This window comes from Cyrtonyx montezumae, unplaced genomic scaffold (genome assembly GCF_038088225.1).
Source record: "Cyrtonyx montezumae isolate F1298 unplaced genomic scaffold, pur_monq_1.0 scaffold_80, whole genome shotgun sequence".
In the NCBI taxonomy this organism is placed as follows: Eukaryota; Metazoa; Chordata; class Aves; order Galliformes; family Odontophoridae; genus Cyrtonyx; species Cyrtonyx montezumae.
The window spans coordinates 66975-76435 of NW_027072090.1; the positions used below are offsets into that span (position 1 = coordinate 66975).

Sequence of the window (9461 nt, forward strand, 5' to 3'; positions counted from 1 at the left end):
GGGCTGTTAAAAGGTGAGTGAGTCTTGCTGATCACTCCCTGGCTCTCTAGCTGACGGATCAAGTTATGAATGGGGAGCAAGGAATCCCTGTTGGTGCGGTACTGCCGTCTGTGCACCGTTTTTGTAGCAATCGGTACCTGTTGCTCCTCCACTTGGAGAACCCCACAACAGACGGATCTTCTGATAGGCCAGGCAAAGCAGACAGCTGCTTAACGTTGTCTGCGTCCACAGCAGCTATTCCAAAGGCCCATCGATACCCTTTGGGATCCTTAAAATATCCCCTTTTGCGGTAATCGATACCAAGTATACATGGAGCCCCTGGGCCAGTCACAATAGGATGTTTTTGCCAGTCTTTACCAGTGAGGCTTATTTCAGCCTCCAACATGGTTAACTCTTGGGAACCCCCAGTCACCCCAGAAATATAGATTAAGTCTGTCCCTTGGTGACTCGAGGGCATTAGAGTGCACTGTGCACCAGTGTCCACCAGGGCCTTATATTTTTGTGGTTCTGATGTGCCAGGCCATCGAATCCACACAGTCCAATACACTCTATTATCCCTTTCCCCCCCCTGGCTGGGGGCAGTGCCCCTCTATTTGTTACCTCTGTTATTTTTACGGCTACTGCCGTGTCCGGCAGTCACTGTAGCAGTCACCTTCTTGGAGAAGTTCACCCTGATGTTTGATCTGTTTCATAACTCTTTTACCTGTGCCTGAAGTGCAGATGTGGGTTTTTTATGCCACTTCTTCATATCTTCCCCCTGGTCCTGTAGGTAACGCCACAAGGCAATATGTGACACAGTCTTACTGTTGTCACTTCCTCGAGCAGGAGAACGTCCTCTTTTGATAGCTGAGACGTTGCTGTTTTGGGAATCCTGGTTCCCATCAAATCTATCAGTTTCGCCAGAATCAAGCACAGTAGTCAGTTCGTCCATTATATCTTCTTGATTGCTCTCTAGTCTGTCCAGTCTTTCAGTTACCTTTACCAAGGCTGAAACATAAGCTCGTAGAGGGTTTAAATGTAACTCAATGTCTTGAAGTTTGTTAATCAGGTCATTTATAAGAGGTCTTCTTTGTCTTCTGCCATACATTGCTGCTAATGTACTGGCATACCTGTCTGGTGCAGTCCTCGTGAATATACGCCACATAATTGGTGTACATCTGATTCTCTCAGGGTCATGCTCTTGGTTTGGTTCATCATGAATGAATGCAGGGTGATGTAACATTTCCACCACAGCATATTCTCTCAAATAATGTATGCCCATTTCCGTATCAGACCATTTCTTTTTCTCAGGCAACAGATCATCTCTGAAGGGATATTTTTCTTTCATGGCTATCAGCATCCGCTTCCAGAGAGTGAAGGGTCTATTGTGGCATGTACTAATGCCTCTATCAATGGCAGAGTCCCTGGCAATGCTACCCAATTGGCGAGCTTCGTTACCATCTAGCCACGCACTGTTGGCCCCACTGTCCCAACAGCGTAGTAACCAGGTGACAATAGGTTCACTTGCGTGGCGTGTAAAGTCTTTTCTCAAACTTCGAATTTCATTCATTTTCAGAGGTCGAGTAACATCGGTAACAATTTCTCTTTCATCTCCTACTCTACCAGGACTCATTGCCCTTCTAGGCGTTGGTGACCGTGATCTTGTTGGGTGACTCTGCCCTCCTACTGGAAAATCTAGAGTTCTGAACCACTCCTCTGGACCTCCTTTCTCCTCTTCTCTTGCAGTGTCTGATTCCTCTACTTTCTCTTCTTCTCTTTCAGAGTCTGCTTCTTCCACTCTCAGCTCCTCCTCTTTCTTCTCTTCTAAGGGAGTTGAGACTTTTTTCATTTTCCGTCCTCTTACAGGGGCAACTGACATCGATTCTGGTGTCACCTGTGGTTGATCATATTGGTTAGTATTAACGATCATTCTCTCTAGCTCGGCTCGAAGTTCATCTCGCTGAGCTATGAGGGAATTTAGTTCACCTTGGAGCTTGTCTTGTTGAGCCCGAACATGGGTCAGTTCATTTTCGTAATGGAATAATGTACCTTGGCAGGAAAGATACTCAGCTTTGAGGTGTTTTTGGTCAGATTGGAGGGTGTCTAATTCAGATTGGAGGGCATCTCGCTGGGACCGAAAAGCATTCCAAGCAGAGACGGTCAGAGATCTTCTCCTCCATCTGAACTGCCACAAGTCCATGGGGCCAGATGGGATCCACCCAAGGGTGCTGAGGGAGCTAGCAGAGGTGATTGCCGAGCCACTTTCTGCCATCTATCAGAATTCCTGGTTATCTGGAGAGGTCCCACAAGATTGGAGGCTTGCCGATGTGACTCCCATCTACAAGAAAGGCCGGAAAGAAGAGCCGGGGAACTACAGGCCTGTCAGCCTGACCTGGGTATCAGGGAAAGTTATGGAGCAGATGATCTTGAGGGAAATCACACGACACGTGCATGGCAATAAAGGGATCAGACCCAGCCAGCACGGGTTCACCAGGGGCAGGTCATGCTTGTCCAACCTCATCTTCTTCTATGACTGGGTGAACAGACTGGTAGATGAGGGAAAGGCTGTTGATGTAGTCTACCTGGACTTGTCTCCCACAGTATTCTCCTGAGGAAACTGGCAGCCCGTGGTGTGGACAGGTTCACTCTTCTCTGGGTGGAGAACTGGCTGGAGGGCCGTGCCCAGAGGGTAGTGGTTAATGGAGTTAAGTCCAGCTGGCGTCCTGTAACGAGTGGTGTCCCCCAAGGGTCAGTTTTGGGGCCCATCTTGTTTAATATCTTTATTGATAACCTAGATGAGAGAATTGAGTGTACCCTCAGTAAATTTGCAGATGACAACAAGTTGGGGGGATGTGTCAAACTGCCTGAGGGTAGGGAGGCCCTTCAGAGGGATTTGGATAGGCTGAGCAGCTGGGCTGAGCTCAATGGGATGAGGTTCAATAAGACCAAGTGCCGGGTCCTGCACTTTGGCCACAATAACCCCATGCAGTGCTATAGGGGCAGAATGGCTTGAAGAATGCAGAGAGGAAAAGGACCTGGGGGTGTTGGTTGATGCTCGGCTCAACATGAGCCGGCAGTGTGCCCAGGTGGCCAAGAAGGCCATCAGCATCCTGGCCTGTATTAGAAATAGTGCAGCCAGCAGGAGCAGGGAGGTGATCATCCCCCTGTACTCAGCTCTGGTACGGCCGCACCTCGAGTACTGTGTTCAGTTTTGGGCCCCTCACTTCAAGAAGGACATTGAGGCTCTGGAGCGTGTTCAGAGAAGGGCAACAAAACTGGGGAGGGGTCTGGAGCACAAGTCTTATGAGGAGTGGCTGAGGGAGCTGGGATTGTTTAGTCTGGAGAAGAGGAGGCTCAGAGGAGACCTTATTGCACTCTACCACTTCCTGAAGGGAGGTTGTGGTGAGGAGGGGGTGGGCCTCTTCTCCCTGATAAATAACGACAGGACGAGAGGGAATGGCCACAGGTTGCGCCGAGGAAGATTTAGATTAGACCTGAGGAAACATTTTTTCTCTGAAAGAGTGGTCAGGCACTGGGATGGCCTGCCTAGGGAGGTGGGTGAAGCACCATCCCTAGCGCTGTTCAAGAAGCGTTTAGATGAGGTGCTAAGGGATTTGATTTAGTAGTTGGGTAGGGATAGTGATAGGAGGATGGTTGGACTAGATGATCTTGTAGGTCCTTTCCAACCAAATGAACCTATGAACCTATGAACCTATGAACCATGGGCTTGGAGCCTGGGAGTAGGGCTTAGTTGATAGAAGGAGTGGAGATGACAGCATTTCCATGATTTTTGCACAGCTGCTTGTCCAGTAAGTCCACTAAGTGTTCCCCCCCACTGTGAAACTACTATTAGGGTCTGAGTGACACTGGCCAACACTTACTGCCTCCCTTTGGAGCTCAGCACGCCTTAGAACATCTCAGAAAACAATGCAGGGACGCCTTCTTTAACAATCCCTCCAGGATGTTGTGTTTAGTTCTTTCCAAACTACTCAGTGCCCAAGGCTTCAAAAAGGTGGATGTGAATGGAATTGGAAAGCAAGTCGTGCTAAAGGAGTAACCAGGTGTCAATGCTTTAAGGGCTGGTTCGGCCTGGTTTTGTGACGATTGGTGCGGGGGACCCACGGACCCACACCCCAGGAAAGGGGAAGGGGGAAAGGGAAATGGGAGTTGGGCCTAGAAACAAAACAGCATCAATGATCTGAGGAGGAGAGCTAATTTAATAAATAAGATATTGGAATTCAAAGTAACACAATATAATGCAACCTCCTTGGAATTGAAGCTAATAAATCAAATAAATGGGAGAGGGAGTGTCTGAAAACCGAAGGCTTTGCTCTAACACTGAAGGTGAGGTGGCGAGGAGCACGCGCTGCTGGGATGATGGGATGAGCAGTATCCCTCTGCACACAGACATCTGGTGCTGTGTCTGCCCAGTTCCCATGTTCTCGTGCTTGGTGGAGCCTGTCCGTGAAGGCTGCAGAACAGAGGATAAAGCGTCTGTGATACGGAGCCCTAGAGAGGGATAGAGACAGAGCAATTAGGAGCTGTAAATCAGGGGGGAAATGAAAAGAAGAAGCCTAACCCCAGAGCGAAATGGTGAACCCCTATATCATAAAGAAAAGCTGTAAAGCAGCTCATTGAATGCCGCGGGACAAAGGGGCCGTCCGCTCTTGGCGAATCCATAATCGTGATCTTTTCTGGATTGAATGCAATGGGACTTGGAGCGCTGAGTTGGGCAGCACTCAGAGCACTGATCTGTAACGGCGTGCCCAGCAGCTGTTGCCTTCTGCCGCTCCTCCCCTCAGTCCTTCAGCGGCAGCAGAATTGAGCATGGTCTTCCCCAGGCTGTACCCTGGGCAGGACTAGAAAGAAACGCCGGCTTCTCGGGCGGCGAGGAGCGCAGGGTTATGGGTAGCCGTACTCGTCGGCTATGGCCATGTCTATCTCACGCTGCACGAGGAACTGCACGGGGCCGATCTTCATCTGGTGGGCCGCCCACTCCCGTTGGTCCCGGGCCAGCTTCTTCAAGCGCTCCCGCTCGGGCCGCTGCTCGGTTGTGATGGGCAGCGACTCCTCCAGTGGTGTGGGTGCCGCACGGCCACCCAGCCTGGGCCCCACGCGGGGCACAAAGTCCACGGAGCGCTGTGGCCGAGGCTGCTGCTGGTGCAGCTGTGAGGGTGGGTCCCTCGGCAGCGGTGCGCTCCTCAGCAGGCAGCTCGGCGCCGTCCTCTTGGCAGCGTCCTGATCTCTGGCCATGCTGCCTGGTGGTGCTGGCGCTGCCTCGTCTGTGCTGCCGCGTTGGGGCTGGGGGAAAGCAGGCCCAGCGCTGGGTGTGGCTTGGGGCTGCACGGAGGGTGGCTGGCGCACCGGCCCCATGGCAGTCCCCCTCTGCCCCAGCGGGTGCACAGCCTGGATGGAGTCCAGCAGGTATCTGTGCAGCTCGCTGGCAGGACCCGCTCGCCCACTGCTGCTGCCTCCTGCGCTGACCCCAGCCAGCTTCGTTTGGCGCGGGTGTTTGCAGCCTTTTTTTTCTTTTCTCTCCTTGCACGGCAGCAGCTTTCTTTTCTTGGCTGGGGTGCTGCTGGTGGGCTGCTCGTGCCGGGAGCTCTCCCCTTTCTGGGGGCTGCCAGCAGGTGCAGGGCGTTTGGCCCACTTGGTGCTGCCCTTGTTTTCCTTTTCTGCCACCCGGAAGGGGACAGAGCCCGGTGACGGCGGCGAGTGAAGGTGAACCCCCTGAGGCCGCCATTCCTGCACCTCCTCCATGGGCTGCGTAGGTTGGGCTGAGGGAGGTGTGGTGGTAACCTGGGGGGTTGTCTGTGGGCTGAGCTGCCCACCCACTGGGGACTTGATGGGGCACAGCAGCGACAACCCACAGTGCAGCTCAGACAGGAGCCCGGGAGATGGTGGAAGGCCCCAGAAGGGGTCGCTGGGGGTCACGATGGCCTCCAGTCCCTCTGTGCTGAGCTCTCTGTTGTCTGTGGGGACGCGAGGGAGCTCAGAGATGGAGCATTCAGGGGCAGGGCTGCTGGGGTTCTCCTGGGGCACCTCGGCAGCTCTTGCCACATCTGAAAAGGCAAGCACATCCCCTAAAATGGCGATGGTAGCCTTCTCACATTCACTGTGCAAACACGCACGTGCGGTCTCTGCAGCCCCCAAACTCACTTTCGATCCAAGAGAACAGACCGTCAATATCCGTGACGTCGTCCGGCACATCCGAACTAGTCGTCACTGCTGGAACAGTAAGAAAATCCCCAAGGGGTCAATGCCAGCTCTCCCCTACTGTGCTCACAGCTAGGGATCTTAGGGTCACGGGTGGACACTGGGTTCACAGTACAGATCAGAACTGGAAAGGTAACTGTAAATCCCAGGGATTGAGACCCCCAGCAACACTCAGGGACAACAGTCCCAGGAAAGGACAGACAGAAAGCCTAACTAGGAGACAGAGCACCGAGCCCAGATGGCTGTTGTGTGTCTGTACCTCTCTTGGGTGCAGTGTCACACTCCGTGCTCCTCCCCTGGCATTCTGCAAGGCTGCGCTTCCAAGGAAGGCCACTTGCATCAGCTTCTGACAGAAAGGAGACAAGAAAGACTTGAAGAACATCTGTTTGGAGGAAGATGTTAGCACAGCCAGCCACAAACTTCTCGTCTTCAAGCGTAGTTTATTCAGTGCGCCCTTCCGCTGTTACAAAGTTGTGCCATTTCTGCAGTCAGCACAGATGTGGAGTGTACTTTCCTCTCTCCTCCATCGCACACAGCCCTTCATGCAGCCCTGTCTCGACGCAGGTACCCACACCACAGCTCACTGCAGGGGCTTTCCGTTTCCCCCCAGGCCCGGCACAATCCCACGCATGTGCAGGCTCCATCCCTACAACAACATCTTGTGTGTTGATTTCACAGACACCAGCAGCCAGCAGCAGCTGTACAGAGGGGTGCCGCTGGAGCTGGGAACTCCTCCCCAGCCCAGCTTTTCTTCTGACACACCTTCCAGCAACCACCCAGCACCAAGCCCAGTTCACCTGTCGGGCCTGCTCAGCCTAAGCTGTGCCCAGCTCACGCACACGCCGCAGCGCTGCTTCTGATGGGCTGTCCCAGGGTGATCTCTTCCAAGAAGGCCCAGAGCTCGGTCTCGCTGTGCAGCACGCTCACCAGAGCACCAGCTCTGCTCACCTCCTGTGGAACAAATGCTCCCACCGCAGCAACGACTGTGATCTCAGTGAGTTTTCCCATCGCTTCTGCACTTTCATCATAAGCAAAGGGCGTGGTCACCTCCAGGATTCAAATTTTAGGAAACCAACACCAGGGTCACCCAGTGGGAATACCTGAAGTCAAATAACGGAGAAATTCAGATGAGTCTTGTGCAGCCAGCTTGGGTCATCTTCTCACTCAGGTACTGCACGATGGGAGCCGGGAGACTTTGCCCCTGGGCTTCCTGGTGAAGAAGGGTGAACAAATGGGTTCTGATGGTCCTTTCTGGTTCCTACTGGTCCTAGTGGATCTCCATTGGCCACTGTGAATCCCTACTGGTCCATACTGGTCCAGACATGTTTGGGAGAACGTGGTGGAGAAATGTGTACTGTTGAGTCCTACTGGTTCTTACGGGGTTGTAGTGGTTCATACTGCCATGTATTGGTTCCTAGGGGTCTCTCTTGACCGCTGTGGGTCCATATTGTTGCTTACTGGTCCGTACTGTTTCTTAGTGGTCTGTACTGGTTTGCTAAGAAAGGAAAAAATCTTCAAGGGAGATCTCTGAGTTTCACGGGAAGCACTCAGCATAGCTGTCAACGGTTTACGGGCAGGTTTGGCCCGGTTCCGTGACAATTGGTGCGGGGGACCCACGGACCCACGCCCCAGGAAAGGGGAAGGGGGAAAGGGAAAAGGGGATGGGCCTAGGAACAAAACAGCGGCAACGATCTGAGGAGGAAAGCTAATTTACTAAATAAGATATCGGAAAGCAAAATAACACAATATAATACAATATAATTGGAATTAAAGCTAATAAATCAAATAAAATGAGCAAGAGAGAGTGTCCGATAAACCGAAGGCCTTACGCTAACGCTGAAGGCGGACGGCAGCGAGCACCCACTGCTGAGTCGATCCCAAAGGAAAGAGAGTGTCCCGTGACCGCAGACAGCTTTTATCTTTCCCTCTGAGCGTAAACACGTAAGAACGCAAAGCATCGCAAAGTCCTCTGGGGAATGGAGTTCTTCTTCTCTTCTGAGACAGGTATACCTGGAACTATCGATGATCCATGGAGCTGGAGCATTAACTCTTTAACTCTAAATGCACTACATGATGTTATGATGTGGAATACCAGTACCAAAAATCATAAAACCATGACATTCCACCCCTTATTCCACATCACTACATCATGTTTGATATATATGTATAGAAGAACAATGCATTAAATACACACACAACATACCGACTGCACTCCCCTAACATCAAATTCCCTCGTGGTACACACTGAACATCCCCATTCTTCTGCATCACCCACCAAGTGGACCCAGGTCCCTGAGCAAAGACAGTTCCACGGAGAGGTTTGCTCTTTCCAGAAGCTGGAAGGACCCAAACCGCTTTTCCCAACATGTTCTTTACATGTACTACAGGGACCTTATCTCCCCCTGCAGTAGGTAGAGATCTGGATTGGGCAGGACCATCGCGATTGATGGATCCTCTGGTGTTGACCAACCAGGTGGCTTCTGCCAAATGCTTCTCCCAGTGCTTAAATGTTCCGCCACCCATTGCTTTCAACATGGTTTTTAACAACCCATTGTACCTTTCAATTTTACCAGAAGCTGGTGCGTGATAGGGGATATGATAAATCCATTCAATGCCATGATCTTTGGCCCAAGTATTTACAAGAGAATTTTTGAAATGAGTTCCATTATCGGACTCAATTCTCTCTGGAGTGCCATGTCGCCATAGGACTTGTCTCTCGAGCCCTAAGATGGTGTTTTGGGCGGTAGCATGGGGTACTGCATATGTTTCAAGCCGCCCAGTGGTTGCTTCCACCATGGTGAGCACGTAACGCTTACCATCGCGAGATCGTGGCAAGGTGATATAATCAACCTGCCACGCCTCCCCATATTTATACTTTTCCCATCGCCCTTCCTGCCAGAGGGGTTTCATCCTCTTGCCTGTTTAATTATGGCACATGTGTCACAGTCATGGATAACCTGTGCAACGGCATCCATAGTTAAGTCCACCCCTCGGTCTCTAGCCCATTTATATGTTGCATCTCTTCCTTGATGGCCAGAGGTCTCATGGGCCCATCGAGCTAAAAATAATTCACTCTTGTGTTGCCAGTCCAAGTCTGCTTGAGCCACCTTAACTTTGGCAGCTTGATCTACCTGATGGTTATTTTGTTGTTCCTCAGTTGCCCGGCTCTTAGGAACATGAGCATCTACATGGCGCACCTTTACAACCATATTCTTTATTCGGGCAGCAATGTCTCTCCACAGTTCAGCAGCCCAAATAGGTTTACC

The 9461-nt window shown here is 51.7% G+C and overlaps 1 pseudogene; it reads right to left on the reverse strand.

Moving 5' to 3' along the window:
• Nucleotides 1-4881: 4881 nt before the first annotated feature.
• Nucleotides 4882-6189, reverse strand: LOC136059665 (uncharacterized; annotated as a pseudogene).
• Between the last annotated feature and the right edge of the window lie 3272 nt (nucleotides 6190-9461).